Raw genomic sequence first — 23,879 nt, 5'->3', positions numbered from 1 at the left:
ACCTGTTTTTTTTTTTTTACCAGTTTCTGTATACTGTTTTAGTGTCCTAAGAAATTTCCAGTTTATGTAGAAACAGAGTCAGAAAATGCATAACAAAAAAAAAAATGGCCCATTGATTTAATTAATTGCCTTCCTTTTTTATTTTTATGTCTTTGGTCTCCTATTTTAGGTTAAATGAAACAGTGTTTCTACAGTTGGACTTCTGTGTGTCATGGTACCCAGATGCTTACTCTATAATTAAGGCACTCATGAGAGCCTCAGGTGAATATGCACATTTTTCCTAGATGGTTTAGACTTGGAAAAGTCAATATGTGTTTTGAAGGGAAACAAAGAAAAGAAGGAGATTTGCCAATTCTTCCTGAATTTATTAATTTTATGTAGATGTGCATAATTAATAGATCATTAAACTTGAGTGCCCATCTGCCAAACATTGGGCTATGTGTTGGAGTAGCCCAACTAGCAAAGTAGCAAAATAAAAAATTGCAGAATCTTGCCACTCATAGAATTAAAAATTAGTGATATTGACAAAATATTAAGCAAATAAATAACAAATGTACTGTATAATTAATAATTACCCTAAGCTGTATGAAAGCAAACCATAAACACTTATCCTTCCACACCAGTCTGGAAAGTTTAACATAAAATCAACTCTTTATAAAGTATTTTCAGCATTTGGACAGATCCTTACACAAACACAGTTATTGATGCTGTGATAATTTTGGCAATGTTTGTTACTCCAGACATTTTTCAAAGAACTAAAGGTACAAAGGCAAATAAGATATAGTTCTTCCTTCATTGAGTTTATAGTATAATGAGGGAGAGCCACAGAAAAACTAATTATGATAATATATAATATTTCACTGCATGTATACATTGTGAAGTTAACATAGTTATTAAATGCATAAATTGGGTACTTGGGTGGCTCAGTCAGTTGAACAGCTGCCTTTGGCTTAGGTCATGATCCCAGGGTCCTGGAATCGAGCCCCGCATCGGGCTCCCCAACTAGCAGGAAGCCTGCTTCTACCTCTCCCTCTGCTTCAGCCTGCCCCTCCCCCTGCTTGCGCAGACTGGCTCGCTAGCACTCTCTGTCAAATAAATATGTCTTTTTAAAAAATAAAATGCATAAATTAATGGCTCTATTAGTTGTTCTTTACCGTGGCATGAAGTATATCTGATACAAACTATTAGTTATAATAAATATGTAAATGCTTGAAATAGATTATAACATGAAAAAAGGTAAGGAATCTTGAATTCATAGTTAATGAGGATATTAAATTGTCAAGAATTCTATCTCCACATAATTTAAAGTTAATATAAATTATTGACATTTCAAGTGTTAGGTACATCAGTACTGCTTAAACATAAATTAAGCAATTATCTGTTCTATTGCCTTAAGCATTCTAATTTCAGATCTTAAATGATATTTACCTATTAGGAGTAGAGAGGCATTATAGTGGAGCTGTTAGGAATATGAGGTCTAGAACCAGTTTATGAAGATCCAGTGCCTTTGCTGATAACCAGTTTTTGGTCCTTGGATAAATTAAGTTCTTTGTACTTCTGTTTCTTCATCTAAAAATTGGAAATGACAAGAGTATCTGCCACATAAGATAGTTGTGAAAATTAAATGTGGTGCCATTGTTTAGTATATGCTCTTAGATTTGTGGCTAGCATAAAAGTATTTGCTCTTACTGAAAGTGAACATATTTTGGTGGACAGAAAAAGGAAACATAAAGTTAACATAAAGTTGTATGTTCTAAGTTTTCTGTTGGTGTTTTTTTTTTTTTGTATTTCAGAATAAGTCTTTCTAAGAAAAAATTGTTTACTATATATTAGTTTTTCTGCTTTTTAAATGATATATATTTTGATTGTATAAAGTATCATGACATCACAGTTTCCCAGGATTATCACCATGGGTGGCAATTTTTGCCTAACAGTTTTGACGTCAATTCCTATTGATGTAAAAGTGCTTATTTCAGTGTTTCATGGAACTATTCAACCTCAAAAGCCATTTTTAGATAAATCATCCAGGGCAAATATGGTCTCTGAATTCAGGTCATGCCAACTGAGAAAAAAAAAGTGACTGCTTTTTTAAAAATATATTTAGTCATTGTTTTAATTATGTAGTTTATTTTTAATTTGCAAGCTGACATATAATGAAGTCAGTTTTGTAAAATAAATTTTTCATACTAAGTTTTTTTTTTTTTAAAAGATTTTATTTATTTATTTGAGAGAGAGAATGAGAGAGCACGAGGAGGGGGGAGGGTCAGAGAGAGAAGCAGATTCCCCATGGAGTTGGGAGCCTGATACGGGACTCGATCCCGGGACTCTGGGATCATGACCTAAGCTGAAGGCAGCCGCTCAGCCAACTGAGCCACCCAGGTGCCCCCATACTACCTAAGTTTTAAACATTGGGCTGGATATGGTTATAACTATTTAGAAAATCTCCAATGAAAGTTATTTTTCTTTCTACTTCTACAAATTATTGAAGTTCCTCTTCATAATACTCTTAAGAGGAGCTTCAAAGCTCAGTCTTAGTAACATAATGTATACATGATATTGGTATAGGTAAGAATGATGAAGCTATGAAAAACATATAAAAAGGTTTAGAAAAAGACAACATTGTACAAAACACCCCCTCTTTCAGGAGACCTTTCTTTATTGCTGAGTTATTAGAGAATCTGATATTGTAACCTATTGTAACCAATAGGAAGAAAAATTATTGACTGTAGGATAAAATGAATTGGCTTCCATAGATATGCCTGTTTGGGGACTGTACAAGGTCACATATAGGATCAAACTTTTCTTCCTTCATACTCTTCATTCTCGGAAATCAGTAAGAAGCCACCACAAAAAAATATGAGAGTTCAATTTTTAAGAAACATTTATTGAGGCTTAGAATATGCTTCTCTATTTAACGAACACACTTTACTATATGAATATTTATATTTACCCATAGCCAGTATAGACTGAAGAGGTTAACTGAAGAAATGCATCCTTAGTTTCTCAAACTAACTTCGAGGACATATACCACACAGATTGTTAATTTCACTTCAGTGAATATAAAGATAATGAATCTTGTTATTAAATTTCCACAGTCCTACAGCATTTGCCTTTTTTAATAAAATGCTCTGTTAAATCTTCCTCAAATCAATCTCTTGGATATGTATTTTTTTTCTAAAGATTTTATTATTCATTTGACAGACAGAGAGTACAAGTAGGCAGAGAGGCAGGCAGAGAGAGAGAGAGGAGGAAGCAGTCTCCCCGCGGAGCAGAGAGCCAGATGCGGGGCTCCATCCCTGGACCCTGGGATCACGACCCGAGCTGAAGGCAGAGGCTTTAACCCACTGAGCCACCCAGGCGCCCCGTATATGTATTTTTAATGCACAGTGCAAGTAGCTATAATTCCTGTTACAATTTATTTAAAGATTTTATTTATTTGAGAGAGGGAGAGTGAGAGCACACATGAACAGCGGCGGTGGCGGGGGGAGAGGCAGAGGGAGAAGCAGAATCCCCACGGAGCAGAGAGCCCGATACAGGGCTCTATCCCAGGACCTCAGGATCAGGACCTGTGCTGAAGGCAGATGCCTAACAGACTGAGCCACCCAGGTGCCCCTCCTGGTAAAAATTTTAATACAGACTTTTCCTTTCAGATTCTTTGGCATTCTAGATGTTACAGAAATCTAAGTCGATTTAATAAAAATTTACTTTAAGGTTAAATCACATAAGGTACAATAGAAAACATTTAAGCCCCCCACCCAAAGTAAAACAAAACAAAGAAAACCCCTACCCTCATCTTAAGGTAGTTCTTGTCTAAAATGTAGACAAGATAAACCTTGTTTTTTTTTTAAGATTTTATTTATTTATTTGAAAGAGAGAGAGAGCACGAGCAGAGAGAGGGAGAGGCAGACTCCCTGCTGAGCAGAGAGTCTGACATCGGGCTTTATTGCTGGACCCTGAGGTCATGACCTGAGCCAAAGTTAGTCGCTTAACCAACGGAGCCACCCAGACACCCCCAAGATAAACCTCATTTTACCAGTTAAATAGTTTAAAGCTAAAGTACCTATTTGCTTAAAATTCATAGCCTTTTATTTTAAATATTTTAATATTTAAATAAATGAAAGCTATCTCTTCTCTTTTAAAAAATGACATTTAAAATAATTTTTGTTACAACTCCATATCGATACAATTGAAAAAACTTTGAATACCTTGTTTGTAGGACTTTGTGCAAATATAGATATAAATTGGCCTGTAAGTCCAGTGAAGAGACAAACAAACGAATGGCCTCCCAAGTGCTAGAGAGACTGATGGGATGTCATTCTAGGATTAGAGAAGGCCCAGATGAAAAATTAATTTAATCCGCTTATCTGGCTTCTTTGGGAAAAAAAAAAGAAAGAAAGAAAAGAGAAAACAGTCATGGCAGAATGTGTATGCTGTGTCTTTAAAACAAAAAACATTGGTCTAAATAAGAGTGAGGTCATGCAATATAAAATCTGGCCATTTTTAGGAATTTGTCCTGAAATTCACTGTGCGAGTGACCATTGCTAAATCAATTATAATGTAATCCACATCCATCATGGAGACAGCCAAATAAATGGCTAGGCTATATTAGAGTTTGCTAATTTCCCACATAAAAGTTCCATTTCAAAGCTACAATTTCTCTGTCACAAGCTTTGTATTTTGTGCTTTAAATCATGTTTTGCTGCATTTTCTATGATTTCTTAAGTAAGTATGTAGCTGTGGACTTCACGTGTTGTGGTGCTTAAGGACGTTTGATTGAAGGCTACTTCAGTAATTCTTGTGATTCGTCCCTGTTCATTCAGACCTCTTTACAGCATGGGTTACCTTCTTGAAGTAGAGGGAGAATGCTCTTTGATTTAAAAAACTGTGTCCTAGGGCCCACAGTATGCTTGCTGACCCCAGGAGGCCCCAGGGGAATCATGCAGATTCTGCCAATGTCATTCAGTTTAAAAAAATAAATAACTGGGAAGTCAAGTAGGTAAACATTAACTTCAGAAATCATGACTCTAATGAAGGGAAGAGGTAAAAATCCTTGTGTGTGTGTATGCATGTACATGCAGTCGGGAGCATAGGTGTATGGGTGTGGGTGTACATGTAGGTATAAGCATGCCCAGGCCCCGCACATGAAGAGTTCTGCCAGGCAGTGTTTTGTGTACTTTACCTGTACCAAATTTTTTGATTCTCCAAGCTGTTCTGTGTTGTGGATGCTATTTTCCTCATTTTGAGATATGGATAGGTGCATTGCCTTCTTTCTCTGGCAGCGTTTAAGGATTATACAAAATTGCCAGCATCCCTCTGGAAGGAGTTTGTACCCATGACTGGTGCCCCAGCTTGAATGACTGCCACCTTAGGAATGGGACCCCTGAGCACCTGGTTCTGAGAGTCAACAGGTGTTGCTTTCATGATTCCAACAGGACTATAGCAAACGAAGAAGGAGTTTTATTTTTTAAAAATTTTATTAGTTACAGGGGCACCTGGAGGCTCAGTTGATTAAGCAACTGGCTCTTGATTTTGGCTTGGGTCCTAATCTTAGAGTCTTGGGATCGAGCTCTATGTAGGGCTCCATGCTTAGTGGGGAGTCTGCTTGGAATTCTCTCCCTCCCTTTCTGCCTCTCCCCTACTCTCTCTCTCTAAAATAAATAAATAAAACATTAATTAAAAATATTACTATTTATAGGTTATTGAGGTATAAGTGACTTGTAAAATGTTAGGATACTTCAAATGTACATTGTGGTGATTTGATATATGTATCCATTGTGAAAGGATGCTCCCATCTACTTAATTAACACATCCATCACTCATTTACTTATTTATTGACAACATTTAAGTTTATTCTTAGCAAATTTCAATTATACAGTGTAGTATTATCCGTTGTAGTCACCGTGTTTTACATAAGATCTTCAGACCTTATTCACATTAAAGTTCAAAGTTTGTACTCTTTTCCCAACCTTTCCCTGTTTACCCCACTTCACCCTGTATGATCACTTTTATACTCAGTTTCTATGAGATTTTGTTTTTCGTTTGTATATCAGGTTTCACATATAAGTGATACTATGCACTTCTCTGTCTGGTTTGTTTCACTGAATATGTATCATATCTTCTTTATCCATTTATCCATCCACTGACAGACACTTAGGTTGTTTCCCTGTCTTAGCTTTTGGGAGTAATGCTGCAAAGAACATGAAAGTATAGATACCTCTTCAGGATTCTGATTCCATTTTCTCTGGATATACATGCAGAAGTGGGAATATTGGACCATATGGTAGGTCTATTTTTAGTTTCTTGAGGAACCTCATACTGTTTTTCCATAGTGGCTGTACCACTTTGCATTCAGACCAATAGTATGTAAGGGTTTTCTTTTCTCTACAACCTCACCAACATTTATCTCTCATATTTTTGATAATAAATATCATAACAAGTGTGATGTTATACACACACATATATATCAGAATATTATTTATCCTTAAAAGAGAAGGAAAATCTGCCATTTGCCATCTATAACAATATGAATGAAATGAGTGTTTTGCAAGTTAAATGAACTAGACAGGCAGAGAAAAACAAATACTGTATGGTTATACTTACATGTGGAATAAGAAAAAAAGAATAAAGTTGAATTTCCAATAGAGAACCAGAATGGTGGTTGTCATGGGCTAGGAGTAGGGAAAAATGATATGAACTTTCAGTTGTAAGATAAATAAGGATCTAATGAATAACATAGGGACTGTATTTGATAATACTGTATTGTATAATTCAAATTTGCTGAGAGGGTAGAACTTAAGTGTTTCAGCAAAAAAAAAAAAATCAAATATGTGAGGTAATGAATATATTAATTAACTTGGTATGAGAATCTTTTTATATAGTATATGCATGTCAGATCGTCATGTTGTATATTTTCTTTTTTAAGATTTTATTTATTTATTTGACAGACAGAGATCACAAGTAGGCAGAAAGGCAGGCAGAGAAAGAGGGGGAAGCAGGCTCCTTGCTGAGCAGAGAACCCGATGCAGGGCTCGATCCCAGGACCCTGAGATCATGACCTGAGCCGAAGGCAGAGTCTTTAATCCACAGAGCCACCCAGGCGCCCCTATTTTAAATATATTCCAGTTCTGCAAATTGTATTCTAATGAAATTGAAAAAAAAAATCCTGGTTTTATAAATGTGAAAATTGAGGTGTGGAAAGACATTCTTCCAAGGTCATATATTTGGTCATTGACACACCTAGGAATTAAAACTGGCCCTTTTTTTGTGCCAAAGCTTGCGTGTCTAACATTGCTATTCCTAGCCTGAGAGTCTAGTGGAGATTGGTAAATGACCTTCCAGGCAATAAGCCATGATGACCTGCTGTGTTATTTCCGGTCCTGTAGAATGTGAGAACTGGATTAGATTTGGTCTAAGAGCCTATTCAAATCCAGTATTTTATAATTTTTATTCTTTATAAATATAGGGCCTTTTCTGGATCTTTCATAACTTTCCAGTCTACATGTACTTATTCATGGTTTGAAAACCACTGGAAAAGTTACCATGTTACAATCTACTCCATTTAGGAGGTAGTCGTCTTCTCATCATTTAAGTCAAAGTTGTGAAGATTTTAATCACACTTGATATAAATTAAGCTATTTGCTTTTTCTCAAACATAACAAAGTTAAAAAATGTTTACACTATAAGTAAGAATACATTTTCTTATGGGACCATATGTCCTTTAGAAGCACATGCTAAGAGTGTTTGGACTATGTTTCTCTTTCCAGTGCTTTGTACATAATAGATATTCAATAAATGTTTGTTGAATAAAGTAACATGACAAGGTGTTTCTAAGCACCAGTTCACATAAAGGCTGTTATTAAATACAGATTTATATTGACTTTAAGTAATGTATGCTATGTCACTGATTAAGCTTTATTTTTCTTGAATTTGTTTTAAAAATTACCTTGCTTAAATTCATAAAAGGTTAATAAAGGTTATCTTGCTTATAATCCTTGTTACAGGACTAACATTTTAGGAACACACACACGTACATGTGTAATGACCCAATTCCTATTTTCTTTTTATTTTTCTTTTTTATTTTTGGATAAGCCTATAACTTCTAGGGAATGTTCCCCCCCCCCCAAGTTTTTGTTAGTTAACATACAGTGTAATATTAGTTTCAGGTGTAGAATTTAATGATTCAGCACTTCTGTACAACACCGGTTACTTACCACAAGTGCATTCCTTAATTCCCATCACCTGTTTTACTCATTCCCCACCCTGCACCTGCACCCCGCTTACCTCCCCTCTAGAAACCATCAGTCTGTTCTTTGTAGTTAAGAGTCTGTTTCTTGGTGTTCCTCTATTTTCCTCCCCCTATGTTGATTTGTTTTGTTTCTTAAATTCCACATATGAGTGAAATCATACAATATTTTCTTTCTCTGACTTATTTCACTTATCATAATACTCTTTAGCTCCATCCTCATCCCTGCAAATGGCAAGATTTAATTCTTTCTTATGGTTGAGTAACATTCCATTGTTTGTGTATATATATATATTCTTCTTTAGCCATTTATCAATTGATGGACATTTGGACTTTTTCCATAATTTGGCTGTTATTGATAATGGTGCTTGATTATCAGGGTACATGTATTCCTTTGAATTAGCTCTTGTGTATTCTTTGGGTAAATACCTATATTGTGATTGCTGGGTTGTAGGGTAGCTCTATTTTTAACTTTTTGAGGAACCTCCATACTGTTTTCCAGAGTGGCTGTACCGGTTTGCATTCCCACCAACAGTGTAAGAGGGTTCCCCCTTCTCCTCCTCCTACCCAACACCAGCTGTTTCCTGTGAACAACCTATTTTCTTAAACATCTAGTACCCACTAGACTAAGTATGGATTTAGAAGTCAAATTTGGAGGGGGGGTGCTGTACATTTCTTAAAGATGAATAGGTCCTGATGTTACTGATTTGCAAAATTCTCAGGAAATGAGACTTCAGGGAATTCGTGTTGATTGAATTTATATAGGACATAGAAAAATCATTTTGGAAAAGTATTGGGAAAACACATATTATGAAGTATTATAGAGTCTGTGAAAGGTTACTTTTTTTTTTTTTTTTAAGATTTTATTTATTTATTTGTCAGAGTGAGCACAGGCAGACAGAGTGGCAGGCAGAGGCAGATGGAGAAGCAGGCTCCTGCTGAGCAAGGAGCCCGATGTGGGACTCGATCCCAGGATGCTGGGATCATGACCTGAGCCGAAGGCAGCGGTCTTAACCAACTGAGCCACCCAGGGGCCCCTGTGAAAGGTTACTTTTGAGATAATAAGAGGTGAGTCCAAAGTGTCACAGTTATTTAGCAGCAGAGTAAAGACTGGAAGAGTTTAAACATCCTTATTCTCACTTACCTTCCCCATATCTTGCATCCAGAAATTGATTTATTTATCCATCCACTCATTTATTAGAAAACTACCTATTGTATACATAGCACATTCTAAGTACTTTGCCGGACGATAGAGACACATGAGTGAACTAAGCAGACTTGGCTTCTGCTATTGCAGACCTTGCCATCCTTGGGCTTTTCTACAGTGAACAAATATGAATTAAATTATAGAATTTAGTTTGGGAATATTTACTTTGATGACAAAAGAAAGGCAGTTGGGAATTAAGATATTTATTTCTATATATCTGTAAATTTTTTATTTAGTTGATTAGTGGGAATTTACAGAACAAGTTTATTTTTCTGCCACTATTTTTTTTTTTTTGCTTGATTAATTATACAAAGATACGCATGAAGTCTAAAATCCACTGATGGGGACATTTATGGACAAATTTGTCCTTCTGTATCAAATTATTTCTAAGTAGGGTGGACAGTCTTTGCCTACTTCCTTACATTGCATTTATTTATTTGTTTGTTTGTTTATTTATTTATTTTTAAAGATTTTATTTATTTATTTGACAGACAGAGATTACAAGTAGGCAGAGAGGCAGGCAGAGAGAGAGGAGGAAGCAGGCTCCCTGCTGAGCAGAGAGCCCAATGGGGGGCTCAATTTCAGGAACCTGGGATCATGACCTGAGCCAAAGGCAGAGGCTTTAACCCACTGAGCCATCCAGGCGCCCCCTTACATTGCATTTAATATAAGTATGAAAATATGAAGTTACATTTTTAATAACCTAATAGTGTGTTTTATTGGAGTTACTTAATAGACAAAGATTAGAAGGGTAAAAATATGTGACTGTTTGGCATTATGTCTCATTAGGATTTCTGTACACTCTTCGAATTTCATGTATGACTTTATTTATTTATTTATTTATTTAAAATATTTTGTTTATTTTTTTGACAGAGATCACAAGTAGACAGAGGGAGGTAGGGGGTGGGGGGGGTTACAGGCTCCCCGCTGAGCAGAGAGCCCGATGAGGGCTCCATCCCAGGGTCCTGGGATCATGACCTTAGCTAAAGACAGATGCTTTAACCCACTGAGCCACCCAGGCGCCCCTCATGTATGACTTTAAAACAAACATTAATTTATATATTTTTGTTATAATTGCAGTAAGGTTGGTTTTGGTAAATTGATATTTATTGGATAATTAATAAATGCTTTGTACATTAACTAGCCTTTGTTTATCTAAAAGCAGTGATTCTTTTAATATAAACAGATCAGGAGAAAATGTATGACTTAAATCTTTTGGGTTCCTTTCCTCCTTCTGGGTCCTCTGTTGTATTTGTTACACTTCCTTCTTTTGTGTTAACATCTGTCCAAGTTAACCCTGATTAAACAAACCCTAACAAATGGGAAAATATATGGCAAATATAAAAATTGCTCAGAGCAGAGCAGAAATAATTAATGGTGTGCATTACAATTACAATAAAAAAGAATTAAGTTTATTTTTAACTTAGACAGCTGAGCGCTCGAAGTGGATTAATAGTACCAACAATTAAGTGCCGTGCGTGTGTATGAATGTGTGTGTACATACCTGTGTGTCTAGTTGGGAGGGGTTGTTCATGGTTATCCAGTCTATTACAGAACAAGAATAAAAAGACAAACTATTGCTAGAACAAATTAAGTTAGTTATTGGGAAGTATTCTTGTCTTTAGGGGTTTTGAAAACTTGGTTAAGTTCTAAATTCAGCTCAGCTTCACCTTCTGTGAGAATAAGCTGGAGATAAATCAGGGCAGAGAATGAGCAACCAATAAGAAAGAAAGGGAGACTCCACAAGCAGCAGTAACCAGTAGGTTTCACCGGAATTTCTAGCTGACAGAAATACTGATGCATTGAAATCACAGTGGATACTATGCATGGAAGACGAGAGCCAACAAGGGATGTGTGTCTATCAAGATACCCTGCATTCGGCTTATAAACACCCTCCTTAATAGCTGTCTGGTTTTGCATACATTTTATAAAATGGACATGATTATTTACTGGCTTACATTTTTATTACTCCAATGCATTATTTTACACACATGGCTCAAAATTATCATTTTTATCGGTACCCTGACGGGTTATGCATACAAACGATTTCCTTTTAATATCCACCTGCTTTCCCCCATCCCTTCTTATTTTATCCTCCTCCATCCTCCAGTCCCCTGCTCCCAGGTGACCAGGTTAGAATGCAGGAATAGAGTGTCCAGCTGTTAGAATTGCTAGAAGTGGGTTAGGCAAGTGGCTGATGAACAATGACCGGTCAAGGACTATAGTTAGCCAGAGGGTGGGAGACAAGGGTATCAAGTTTCCTGGGGAAGGGGAAACGTATTCTGAATGGTAGTAATTGCAGTGAATCAAGCTTAATGTCTCAACCACAACCACTCATACCTGCACAGTCTCCACCCTCCTCTTATAACTGGTCCAGCAGTTGAAGAGCTGTGAAGCCCTGTCTCTCTGTCTCCTTCCCCCTGAGCTCCAGCGGCAGTAGTAGCAACAGCAGCTGTGGAAGCGCCAGCTAGAGATAGGCAGGGCTGGTGCTTGCAGCCGCGCAGATCGCCTCCTCCTCGCCACACGCACACACATCCACACACGCACTGCAACAAGATTCCCAATATCCACCGGCGTCTTGGTAAGAAATGAAGGACTCAAAGAGATGAGAGAAGAGCGTGAGTCATGGACAACAGGTATTTCATCTCTGACAAATCCCTTCTGATGGCTTATTGGTATGGATAATAAAATAACCGTTTGTGATGCCTAGCCTGAGGGGGAGCCTGGAGGTGGCCCGCGCAGAGGAGGGGAAGCGGGAGTGCGTGCGAGGTGGGAACGGGGATGCCAAAGATGACTTTCAGGCTCCGGAAACCTACACTCTGAGCCTCCGCTGCTGTTTTTGAGTTGCAAATTGTCAGGGAAGGGTGGGCTGCAGGCAGCCTGTGTTGTTGACTGGAAGACGATTTCCATCTTTCAGGACACTAGTTAGAATGGGCCGTGCGTGCTGGAAGGGGGTGGAAGTCGAGGGGAGGAGATGCTGCGAGCGGAGTTCTTGAAGCTCCACTCCTCTGGGGAAGCCGAGCTTCAAGGCAGCCTTCTTTACCGAGCCGAGAGCGTGTGAATTGGAAGGGATCCTGAGAGCTGGCTGGTCCCAGGTCCTCTCCGGAAAAGCGGTTGCTCTCGCTTCGGGGATGCGATGCGCCCAGCCTTCGCCTGCATCACACTGCAGTAAGTTAAACTCGACACGGCTGGCAATTTGAGTGGCTTCTGGGTTTGTGCTGCGGGGGAAGGGAGGCTGAGAAGAAATGGCGAGGAAAGTTCGAAAAGCATAGCTTTGAATTCTCCTTGAGATGTTAAATCGGTTCTTCTCTCTGACTCCCGTCCTAGTCATGCTGTAGTTGGTTTACTCTTGGTTATTTGTTGGCGGACGTGGCTAGTCGGTTAGGTATGCCCTAAAGCGCCTAGTCCATTGTGATTTTAGGCAACAAAACTGGTAAAGGCGTCCTACATTTAATTACAATAGGGAGCTCCTGAAAGTTACTAATGGACGACACTTTGCCTTTTCAAAAGAAAATTCGTGAAGAGGCCAGCTTAGACTTTCAAATGCCCACCTAATTGTTACAAGTTTCATTCCAGACTTATTCCTAATCTTCAAATAAAGAAGCAATCTAACAAACGAAATGAAGCAAAGGTCTTTGATTTATTTTATTATATTAAAATGAAATGTGAAGTAGGTCTCTAGATCACTGTCAGACAACTGATGATAGGATAAACATTCAAATACTCTCTAGTGGGTGGAGGGCTGGATATCCCCCAGTTTCTTACTAGTGCAATCATCTTCTCCACTTGCTAAGGCGTCCCTTCCTTGTGATTTCAAAGTGGGGGGGGGGGTTACATAGATGGCTTTATACTTCAAACCGAGCAGCGTTGTGGTCCCTGACAAAAAAGGAAGGCTAAAAAAAAAAACTTTTGGAAAAACTACTTCAACTGGTTGCTCAAATTGGAGATAACAAACTCTTAAAAGGAGGTAAAAACAGGTCAGCGACAGCCAGCCCACTGTAAAGCAAATGACTAAATAAATGTGAATGCAAACAGAATACTAAAGGTCTCTTTTAGAGGGAAACCAGAAATAATTAATCTAAAAATGCTGGCGTATTTCTAACCAGGTCCTCTTTTACACTGATCAGAATTTTTTTTTTTTTTAATGAGGAAAAGAAGAAGGAACTCTCAAGCAGAAAGAACATGTTGCACAAAATATTAGACCTAGTTGTAGGATCACTGGAAAAATTGTCATGTTACTATAGTTTTCTCCAAGAAACATTAATGAAAAAACAGGAGTACGCAAAACAGAATTCAGGATTTTAAGCTGGATTCCATATGCTGTCATAAGTTCTGTAGGATAAAGAGGTATCAAAACTTATGAAACAACTACTGTGAAATGCAAAGTAATTCAGAAATTCTCCATCTTTTGGAAAGAAGAAATGAAGAATCACTCTTATCCAGTTATTTCAATTTTTAATTGTGTTACTCCTTCTTGAATCCACCTAATCTTCATTATTTTATTAAGAAATAAAACCTATCCTGAATGTAATTTGAATTACTTTGCCTGCTCCTCTCAGGGTTCTCCAGATAAAATATCTTCGTCATTATGGAAATACCCAATTATTAGAGGTAACCTATTCCATACACACATATTACTTGGTGCAGAACTCTATGTATAACTTTGTAAATCACTGAGTAAAATATAATCCAGAAGATATATTGTGATAGTGCATGTGTGATAGTGATTAAAAACGTAAGACAGCAATAAAAAAGAAAAGGAAGCATATACACAAAAGACTAAAATAATATGGTTGGAGCCAGTTTGTAAGCAACTCTGGAACAGATCACTATCTGAACCTCAAGTATTAGCTAAAGAGAAGAAAAATCGAGCTAAAAGCCTGAATGGAATTGCTAGGAATTTGAATTGCATAGGGATTCGTCAAAATATCTCTTAACATAGAAACATAGGTAGAAGAAGTCAAGTTTTGGGAATACCTTCTTTTCATCATTTGGTTGGCCTCACTGTAAGCCTCATGTTCTACCTCACGTCATGTGTGAGAAGATTTTCACAACTATTTTTGAAATAAAGCAATTATTTTAAAATTTAAACCTTTGATAAGTTTTGCTGGGAAAAGTGTCTGAACTAGGCAAGTATCCTATGACTCATGCTTCCCTTGCACACCACGGAAAGAAGGAAGAGTTGTAGAGACAAGCCAGAGATAGCTGCTGGTCCCTCAACCTAATTCTGCCTGCTAATAATGACTATGATGTTGATATATAGGCTTGAAATGACATATTAAGAATATCCTTTCCTGGATGCTTCTCCCCCTGGCTGGCCTCAGGAACAGAACTGTACTTATACATGCATGATGCTGTTGTAATATTCTCTTAACGGTAATACTTCTCCCTAGGAACATCTGCCAGGAGGAAGATCTAGGCGAGGATTTGAAACCTCTTCCTGTTGCTCCTCTCCCATTCATGACATTTCTCTCTCTTTTAAAACACCAATACTAAACAAGGCAATAATCCTATGTATTTGTTCATCTTTAGGTATTAATTATGAAGTAGGTTCAACCCCTTGATAGCTCCTTGGTTTATTTGCATGTATGATTCATTTGCCATACAGTACATGAATAGTTCACAGTTATTGTGAGTATACAAATAACAGGTATTAGGTTAAGTAGTTGGAAAATGTCCTCTCATTTATGGGATAATAGCTATAGGAGAGATGGCATTTTCTCGCCTTGATAAGAAACTAAATCACACAGCAAATAAACAAGTCACCTAAAACAACATATTTTAGTAAATGGTGGGCTAGGATTAACTCTAAATCACTTTGCCCCATTGTTTTATTAAAATGGTACTCTACCATGTTCTAGTGGAGTGAGCTTGTCAGTGGAGTGTATTGAGACTGCTTGAGAAATCATAGCAATCAGGAGAAAAATCCCTGCTCTACTGATACCCAAGACTGGATCTATCCAAATGAAAACCTGAATTGACCCCAAATCCAAACTTGGCATACTCAGGTCTTCTAATTTCAGTGTTCTCTGGCTTCATGAACCATGAGAATGAGGCTGGGGACATCTTTGTCAGGAAGGAAAATGATGGAGTTAATATGGGAGGAGAGAAGTTGGAAGGCTCAAAACCCAAGAGGGATAAAAGGGAAATAAGAGGAGGCTTATCATGGTAGGAGACTGGTATGAGAAATTGTCCAGATACTGTGTCCTGAGGGACGCTAAAAAACAGACACTTTGGACTGCATGTGAGACAGATAGATAAAGCGCAGATTTAAACCATCTCTTTAAGGAGTTGTAAGTCTGATTATAAAAATTAGATTAGGCTCGCCTTCAGATATTCTCCTTTATGCTTTGTTTTTTACACTTTCTTTTTTTTTTTTTAAGAGTAGAAATGATGATTCAAAAGAAAGTGGGAGCTGAAAGGCCTGATGATGACCAAAGAGGCAAAACAAGGTGTGGAAATATCACTGGTTCTTGTATAATCACTTTCTGAAAATTTGCCAGGCAATGAAGGGCCATCTTTAACTGGTGAGGATAAAAACAAAATGGTTCATTTAGGTAAAATCTGAAGTGTTAAGGAGAATAACATGATTACTGTCACTTGTCTTCTTATCACAGAAGACAAACACTAACAAGGAATAAAATGAAAATGTTATGGGCATACCGCCAAACAATATTTTAAGATTGGTCTTTCTCAGCATGCTAAATTTAAACAGCTGAAACTCTTTTTTAAGTATTATCTGAGTCAACAATTTGAAATGAAGGATTTGTCTTGAACAAGGAATCTGTATTGCCGTGTAAGTTTGAAACACAATGTCCTTGACTCAGTTATTTGACTCAGTTATTTTTTTTTTTATTGGCAATATGCCAATCACTACAGAGCAAGGAGCACAAAAGTTATTACCTTCAAAATCAGAGTATAAATATATCTGCTCCATAAGGAAAGTTGATGAACTTTGATGGAGCTTTGCAAATACATTTACATTGTCAGCCCTGATTCTTTGTCATGTCTCTTGTCACTTGTGACACTGCAGGTTGAGGTTAGGAATAGAATTAGGACAATCAACTTCAAGGGTTGATTTTTGAATGTGGTGTTTGGCTCTCTTCCCCTTACAGTTTAAAAATAATGACAGGAACTTTTGTTGAGTGCTTGCTACATACCAGTTGCTTGTATGAGTATCTTGCACATTTAATTTTGACAACACCCTTATAGGATAGTCCAGTTATCATCTGCATTCCATTAAAAAAATATTTTATGTATTTATCTGACAGAGGGAGACACAGCGTGAGAGGGAGCACAGGCAGGGGGAGTGGGAGAGGGAGAAGCAGGCTTCCTACCCAGCAGGGAGCCCGATGCGTGGTTCCATCCCAGGACCCTGAGATCATCACCTGAGCCGAAGGCAGACGCTTAAGGACTGAGCCACCCAGGGGTCCCCTGCATTCTGTTTTATAAAGGAACAAACTGAGGCACAAGAGGGATAAAAGACTCACCCGCAGTTCCAAAGTAGTACTTTTGGAGCTGGGGCGTGAACTAGCATTTTGACTCTAGAGCCCCTGCTTTTAAACCAAAGGCTCCAAGTTTACTTATTAACTCTTACTGGCTTTTTATAAGCCTCTGCAATTCATACTATTTGTTTACCTCTTTTGTCTCTTCTTACACCTCTCTCTGTAATGTCTTTCTTTTTTTTTTTTTTTTTTAAAGATTTTATTTATTTATTTGACAGACAGAGATCACAAGTAGGCAGAGAGGCAGGCAGAGAGAGAAGAAAGGAAGCAGGCTCCCTGCCGAGCAGAGAGCCCCGATGTGGGGCTCGATCCCAGGACCCCGGGATCATGACCTGAGCTGAAGGCAGAGGCATTAACCCACTGAGCCACCCAGGTGCCCCTGTAATGTCTTTCTTGACACCCACATTCCTCTGTCCTTACTCTTTAGTGTTTCACCTCATGATGGATCTTTAGTTCCAATTCCATAGTCTTTACCCCCCAAAAGACTACAGAACGGTCTTTCAAATGCAGGTAACAAGGTTTTAGTCAGATAGTATATTTTCATTAGTTGAGCTCATAATTTGTATAAAATTATTCAAAAGATACTTGCTACACCCTGTGATACTGCATATTTAGAATATAGGAGGCAATATTTTGGAATATGACAGATGGCTTAATCTAGACTACAATATGGAAATCTGTAGTGATACCTAATTTCTGGTACTGATGTATCTTGAGGGGGTAAAAAGCAAGTGTTGGAATAAGTAGTTCATTGAAGATATTTTGCTTTTGTCAGCCAGTAGAATGAAGTTGTGAAATCGTGCTTTTGAAAAACTGTTTCTTGAATTCTCATTTTCTTTGAGGAAAAGTCCTGAGAAGATGTTGCTTTAGTCATAGCTAATGAATATTGAGTCCTCTCAGGAACAGACATTGGAAAGTTGACTACCAATGGAGGAAAATGAAAAAATGGATAATGATGGAAAAATCAATCTCTACTCTTTCTCCCCCAGAGAACCATTTTCAGTTTATGGGATAATTTGGATTTTAGTTATTAATGATATATAAATTTCTTTCATTAAGTATTTAAACATTATAACAATGTGAACTGGATGGGCATTGCTATAGGGCTTTCTAAATATAGTTTTTTTATTAAAAGGATTGGTCAGATAACTCTATTTTATTCTTTTTTTTTTTCTACTTTATTCTCTTTCTAATTCACACAAATCATTTGTCACATATGCAGTTTAAACCAGGGGAAGACCAGTGGTGATGAGATGTGGAGATGTGTGATAGCTATTTAAGATCCCTTTGGAGTTCGAGCAACAAAGTTAGATAAGAGTACCTGAGTGAAATAGCTGGCCTTCCTTTATAATATTTCTTTTTATTTATAGGATTTTGGCTTATATCATATTTTGATTATTCATGATGTTGGAATTGTGGTTAAAGGTGTGGAGAAATGGACTCGATATAAAATTTCTCGGTATGCACAGATGCTCATTTGAATTTCATCATTTCCTTCTTAGGCCCTGTGATATAGGGGTTAACATTTATTCTTTGCCTTAAAAGTGCCTGGCCTCAAATCTTTACTACTTAGATGACTTTGAGCAAGTAACTTAAATTCTATGGTTTGCATTTCTCTTTGTAAAACAGGGATGGTGGACATGATATCCACTTCATAGAATTACATGATTTAATCATGTGCGTAAGAGGCTTAGAATGGAAGGAACATGATAAATACTCAAAAAATAATAGCTATTTAGTATTTTCTATTTATTTAGGATGCTGTCTCAGGTAAAAAGTAAAGTGCCAATAGCAAAGAAAATGTTCTAAATAAAATGTAAAAGCTGTTTTCATTCTAGTTTTATATTTATAAAATATGAGACTCATAAAATCTATTAAATGTTATAGTAAACGTCTTCTTTATAGGGTCATCTTTAATTTATCTTTGCCCAAAAGTTTTTATTGAATTATTAAAAAAAAAAAAAAGGTAACTGGTAACAAAGGTAACATTAGATAATACATGCAAATAGTTCCGGGAGCATGGGTTGGCACAAATCAACCCTTAGGCCTATCAATTCTCTTCCCGTTAGTTATCACCATAAGGAAGACCTTTCATTTTTCTCCTCTGACCACCTTAAGAGGTAGGCACAGCTGTCATCCATTTAATACACAACCTGATCTGTTTCATCTATTTCGACTCTCTTCTCTATTGTACCTATGCAGACTGGGAAAGATGATCTCTTATGTGAGAAATCTGTTATTAACTAGATGACTCCCTTTGAATCATATGAACTGGAAAAGCGGGAGAAATGGAGGTGTTGCAGACAGAGCATTTCAGGATCTTGACCTGAAAACAGAACTTCAAGCACAAAAGATGAGTTTGTTCAGCAACTTGTTTCGCTGAGACAGAAGAATGCCAGGGAAATGTTTTTTTCCTGGGCTCTTTGACCAAGGAATCCCTTCACTGGTTACTTAATGAAAAGAAAGACTGGGGAATTCTTGCTTGCCTGCCTTTCTTAGCATTGTATTTTAGAGATGCTAAGTAACACTCAGCTACTTCTGGGAAATTTTAAGGTTCCTATGAATAAACACAGTTAGTAAAACTATTACTTTAAGAAACAGAACGACTGGCCATGATCCTGTGCTTTATTTTATTTCATTCTTTAGTTAGGGTTTGGCTACTTTGTTTTAGGCAATGTGCCAGGCTCAGGAAAGGAAAGAGTAAAATAAGGGACAAATTCGTACAGTGCTCAAGGTACTTCAGCAAAAGACACAGACAGACAGAAGCAGACACACCCAAACAAGGAAGCAAATACATGATTTATTGTTGTTGTAATAAGTGCTGTGAAAGAGACAAAGAGGTGAAATAGAGAAGAACAGAGGTCCTATTTACTGGGGAACAAACCGGTTTCAAGACTCCTAAGAAACACTTCACACACCTCCCCTCCATTATCCTTTTCTTCATCACAGAACAAGTTTCTGGTGTTGACCATGAGCAGAGCAGGATTATACACCTGGAGTAATCAAAAAACCAAGACAGATGAACTCATGGTGAATCAGAATTTTTGAATTATTGAGCAAAAACATTTCATTCAGTCAGAAACATGACTCCCACATTGCTTTTCCCTTTACCTTTATATTACAGGATTATTCAGCTTGTGGCAGCTTTTAAAGATTAGAAAAAATGCAAGGACTTAATGTTGCTTAGTAACTTGTGTTGCCTGTCATTTTGGGTTGCACATAAACAACTTGTAACTTCCCCACACTTGTCCCAAATTACTAGAATTGAGAAAGAGCACACAAGCTGATGAGTCACTTTGCTATCCTGTTGTTCTTAATAAGAGTTCTGGTTAGCAGGATGGGTGCATTCTCGTTACATAATGTTATTTGCCACCCCATATGTAAGAACTTTCTGTTTGGCAAATAGAGGTTCCTTCCCTGTCACTGACTGAAGAAAGCATAGCATTACAGCTCTTCAGGGCAGGAGTATTGTTGTGTTTGGGTTCCTGGGTTTTTTTTTTTTTTTTTAAGATTTTATTTATTTATTTGAGAGAGAGGGAGAGTGAGAGAGAGAGAGAGAGCATGAGAGGGGAGAGGTCAGAGCGAGCAGCAGACTCCCCACTGAGCAGGGAACCTGATGTGGGACTCGATCCCCAGACTCCAGGATCATGACCTGAGCGGAAGTTGCTTAACCAACTGGGCCACTCGGGTGCCCCTGGATTCCTGGTTTTTTGAATGTACTCCAGACTATATCAGACTACATAGTGAAGGTGAAGTGGTAAAGGTTTTTGACCTTCATGTGGAAATTTTATTTTAGAACTATTAATGCTTTTATCATTCAAGCTACTTGCATATCTGCTTGGTGGTACATTTAGTGTGCAGTAACTATATTATCTTTGTTATTACACTTTCGAAGCAAAACAAAACAATGGTTTCAATGTGACTATAATAATCTTTATGGTTAGATTGTGTTTTCTAATTCCTAAAATTAGAAACTCTCTTGTGCATGTGCACGCTCTCAAATAAATAAAAATCTTTAAGGAAAAAAAAGATTTGGTGTATATGTCAGTAGTATGGGAGTACTATATTAATCAAATTTTTTTCTCTACTAGGAAGTGTCAAAGCTATATTGAAGGAATTAGCACCTATGTCTTACCTTTGGGGAGCATTCTGGATAAAGAGAATGCACATGCCCTGTTTCTTTAACATTTGTTTTGCTGATCCTAATGAATTAAAATCCAAACTATGTTAAGATATAAGGAATAATTGTTTGAGGAATGCTATTATGTGTGTTAAAAGAAGAAAAGGGCAAGAAAGCGTTCCTTATCTAAACATTAAACAAAGTTAAATAGTTTTCTATTTTAAGGACTTCTTATAGTTCTTCAGATGCAAGTGTGTGTTGGAATCTCTAGGAGTGGGATTTAGTACAAATTTCCCTAACCTCATTTAATCACAGAATCTCTTCTTTTGGGAACATCTATTAATATCTCTTTGAAAAACTCATCACCATTTACTAGTCTATTGGCATTCAATAATTCATTTAAAAATTTTTGAGCCTCTCTCATACATAAGAGTACTAAGTTCTGGAAAGAAAATTATGAATAGAACCTGGACCTGACATTAAGTAGCTCCAAAATTGAGGGTTAGAAGAAAACACATAGATGTATAAATTATAACACCATGGGCTATAGGCAGTGCTAGAAGATAGATGGCCAGGAAGCACATCTTCCTGTTGAAAGTAAGAGAATAAGAAATTCATTACAGATAATTTAGAATGAGTTGAGTCTTGAGGGAAGGTGTTAAAAAAAAAAGAGTAATAAAAACACAAGGAAGTATTTAGAAATCATGATTCTTTTACTCTCCTGTGAAAACCAGTACTCTTTTCATTCATCCAAGCTTAACTCTTGAGTGACTAGTTGGCTAAAGTGAATAAAGAGATGAGAGAGCAAATTGGGAAGAAGATATAAATTTGGGGATACAGACTAATTGCTTTCTTTGAAGTAGATGTGAATCCCTGGGAAAAGTATATAGAGTGAGAAAAAGATAATTTTAGGAACAAATCTTAATGAATTTTAATATTTTTAGAGTATATATAGTTGAGTGTATATATATAGTATAATAGTTGGGATATTAAGAGTGAAAATAAATTGTCACAGGGGAGGAAAACAATAGAAAAAAGTCTGTGGTATTCCAAAGACTAGGGAAGAACATCCTATAAGAAAGACAAAGTAATCATCACTGCCAGATGTTGCTGAGAGATTGAGATGAGGAATGAAAAATATCCATTGGATTTGAACACAGGGAGATCATTGGTGATTTTTAGCTAAAGATGGGTTGCCATGGTGACTGGGGTGAAACCCAGGTGAAAATGTGTTAAGGAGTGAGTAGGAGCTCAGGAAATGGAGATGGGGAGTGACTCATTGAAAAAGTTTGTGTATGAATGTTTGAAAAAAAAAAAGAGTTGTTTCTGGAGAATAATGGAAGTTTGAAGGAGCTTTTCTAAGATGGCTGTTTTTAAGCATATCTAAATATCTATGAGAAGTCCAAATGATTAAAAAATGTGCTCTTCTTGGGTTGTCTGGGTGGCTCAGTCGCTTAAGTGTAAGCTCTTTTTTTGGTTCAAGTCATGATCTCAGGGTCACGATCCAGCCTGGCTGAGGCTTGGGGCACTGCACTGGGTATGGAGCCTGCTTAAGATGCTCTTTTTCCCTCTTCCTCTGCCCCTCCCTCTGCTTCATGCACACACACTCTCGAAAGAAAGAAAGAAAGAAAGAAAGAAAGAAAGAAAGAAAGAAAGAAAGAAAGAAAAAGAATAGAAAAGAGAAAAGTGTACTCTCCTTTTCTTGATGGGGGTCAAGTGTGTGGTCCCTGCCCCCATAAAGTATTGAGGCAAAAAGAAAGGGCTCCAGCCTTCTTCCATACCATGTCCTTGGTACTCCATGGCTTTCAGTCTACCAGTTATATCTTCAAGCACCAGGACATGGGTTACAAAAACAAAAACAGAAACAGCAAAATTTAGCAAAGTAAAGGGATTTTTGATGGATTACCTAAAAATGTGGAATTGAATAGGTTCCAAGACGTAGAGTATGAGTTGACTTTGATGAGCAGTAGTAGCTTCCATAGAGAAAGAGGGGATAAGGGAGAGAAGAGAGTAGTCTGAATAGGTAGATAGGCTTTGTAGTGCTAAATTGAGGATAATTTTGGAATTTAAATTCTCTCGGCAAAGAATTTGAACAAAGTGGAGAAAGTTAGAAGTTTTTGGACAGGGTTGGAGACGTTATTGACCAGAGATATTTGCTAAGATCTGAGTGATATTGGGGTAAGGTGCATTTGAGTAGATGGTCATACCTTTACAATAAAAATAGTTTACATGAATATGTGATTCCTTTCAGCAGCTAGTGATATGGCATTGAAAAATATAGATCTCATCCAAGATGTATTGTTTTATTTCATTTTGCTTTTTATATTGTCATCACCTACTCTCTCAGTATCACATCATCTTCTTTATTACTTCTTCAGATAGAGAAATTTGGATGATAATTTTCCTTTATCTTACCTCCTGTTATCATTATGATTGATTAAAATACATAGGTTGACAAGTGAAGTAATAGCTTACAGAAATTCTTAACTACCTTACCTTCATTGGCATTCCACTCCATTCCATGCTAACCATTGGTCAGTGACTCTATTCTGAATCTTGATATCTGAAACATCTCATCTTTAAAATCATGAATTACAGAACATTAATCACCTGTCCTTTCCACCTCCCATCATTCTCCAGTGCCTTGACACACCTTGTTCTCTTTGTGACTCTACTCATTCACAATCTCCTTGTTATCCAGGCAACTTAAATAATTCTTTTGCCCAAATCTTCATTGCTTTGAACTCTTTTTCTTCCACTAAACATCTGGCAAAATCCTTACCCTTTCTCAACTAAGCGGTTTGG

At 37.2% G+C, this 23,879-nt stretch overlaps 1 protein-coding gene and 1 non-coding gene across 2 annotated transcripts in view; both read left to right on the top strand.

The window, feature by feature from the left end:
* Window positions 1-11,875: 11,875 nt before the first annotated feature.
* Window positions 11,876-23,879, top strand: part of DGKB (diacylglycerol kinase beta) — a 723,782-nt gene continuing 711,778 nt past the window's right edge. Inside the window, exon 1 of the mRNA XM_047695654.1 lies at window positions 11,876-12,085. The gene's annotated coding sequence lies outside the window, so the exon portion shown is untranslated. The remainder of the gene's footprint in view (window positions 12,086-23,879) is intronic.
* On the top strand, window positions 22,767-22,917 carry LOC125081542 (small nucleolar RNA SNORA57). The gene has a single exon (XR_007121739.1). It is a non-coding gene; the product is annotated as a small nucleolar RNA SNORA57 (small nucleolar RNA).

Source organism: Lutra lutra, chromosome 11 (genome assembly GCF_902655055.1).
Source record: "Lutra lutra chromosome 11, mLutLut1.2, whole genome shotgun sequence".
NCBI classification, from domain to species: Eukaryota; Metazoa; Chordata; class Mammalia; order Carnivora; family Mustelidae; genus Lutra; species Lutra lutra.
This window is presented reverse-complemented; position numbering and strand designations above follow the sequence as displayed.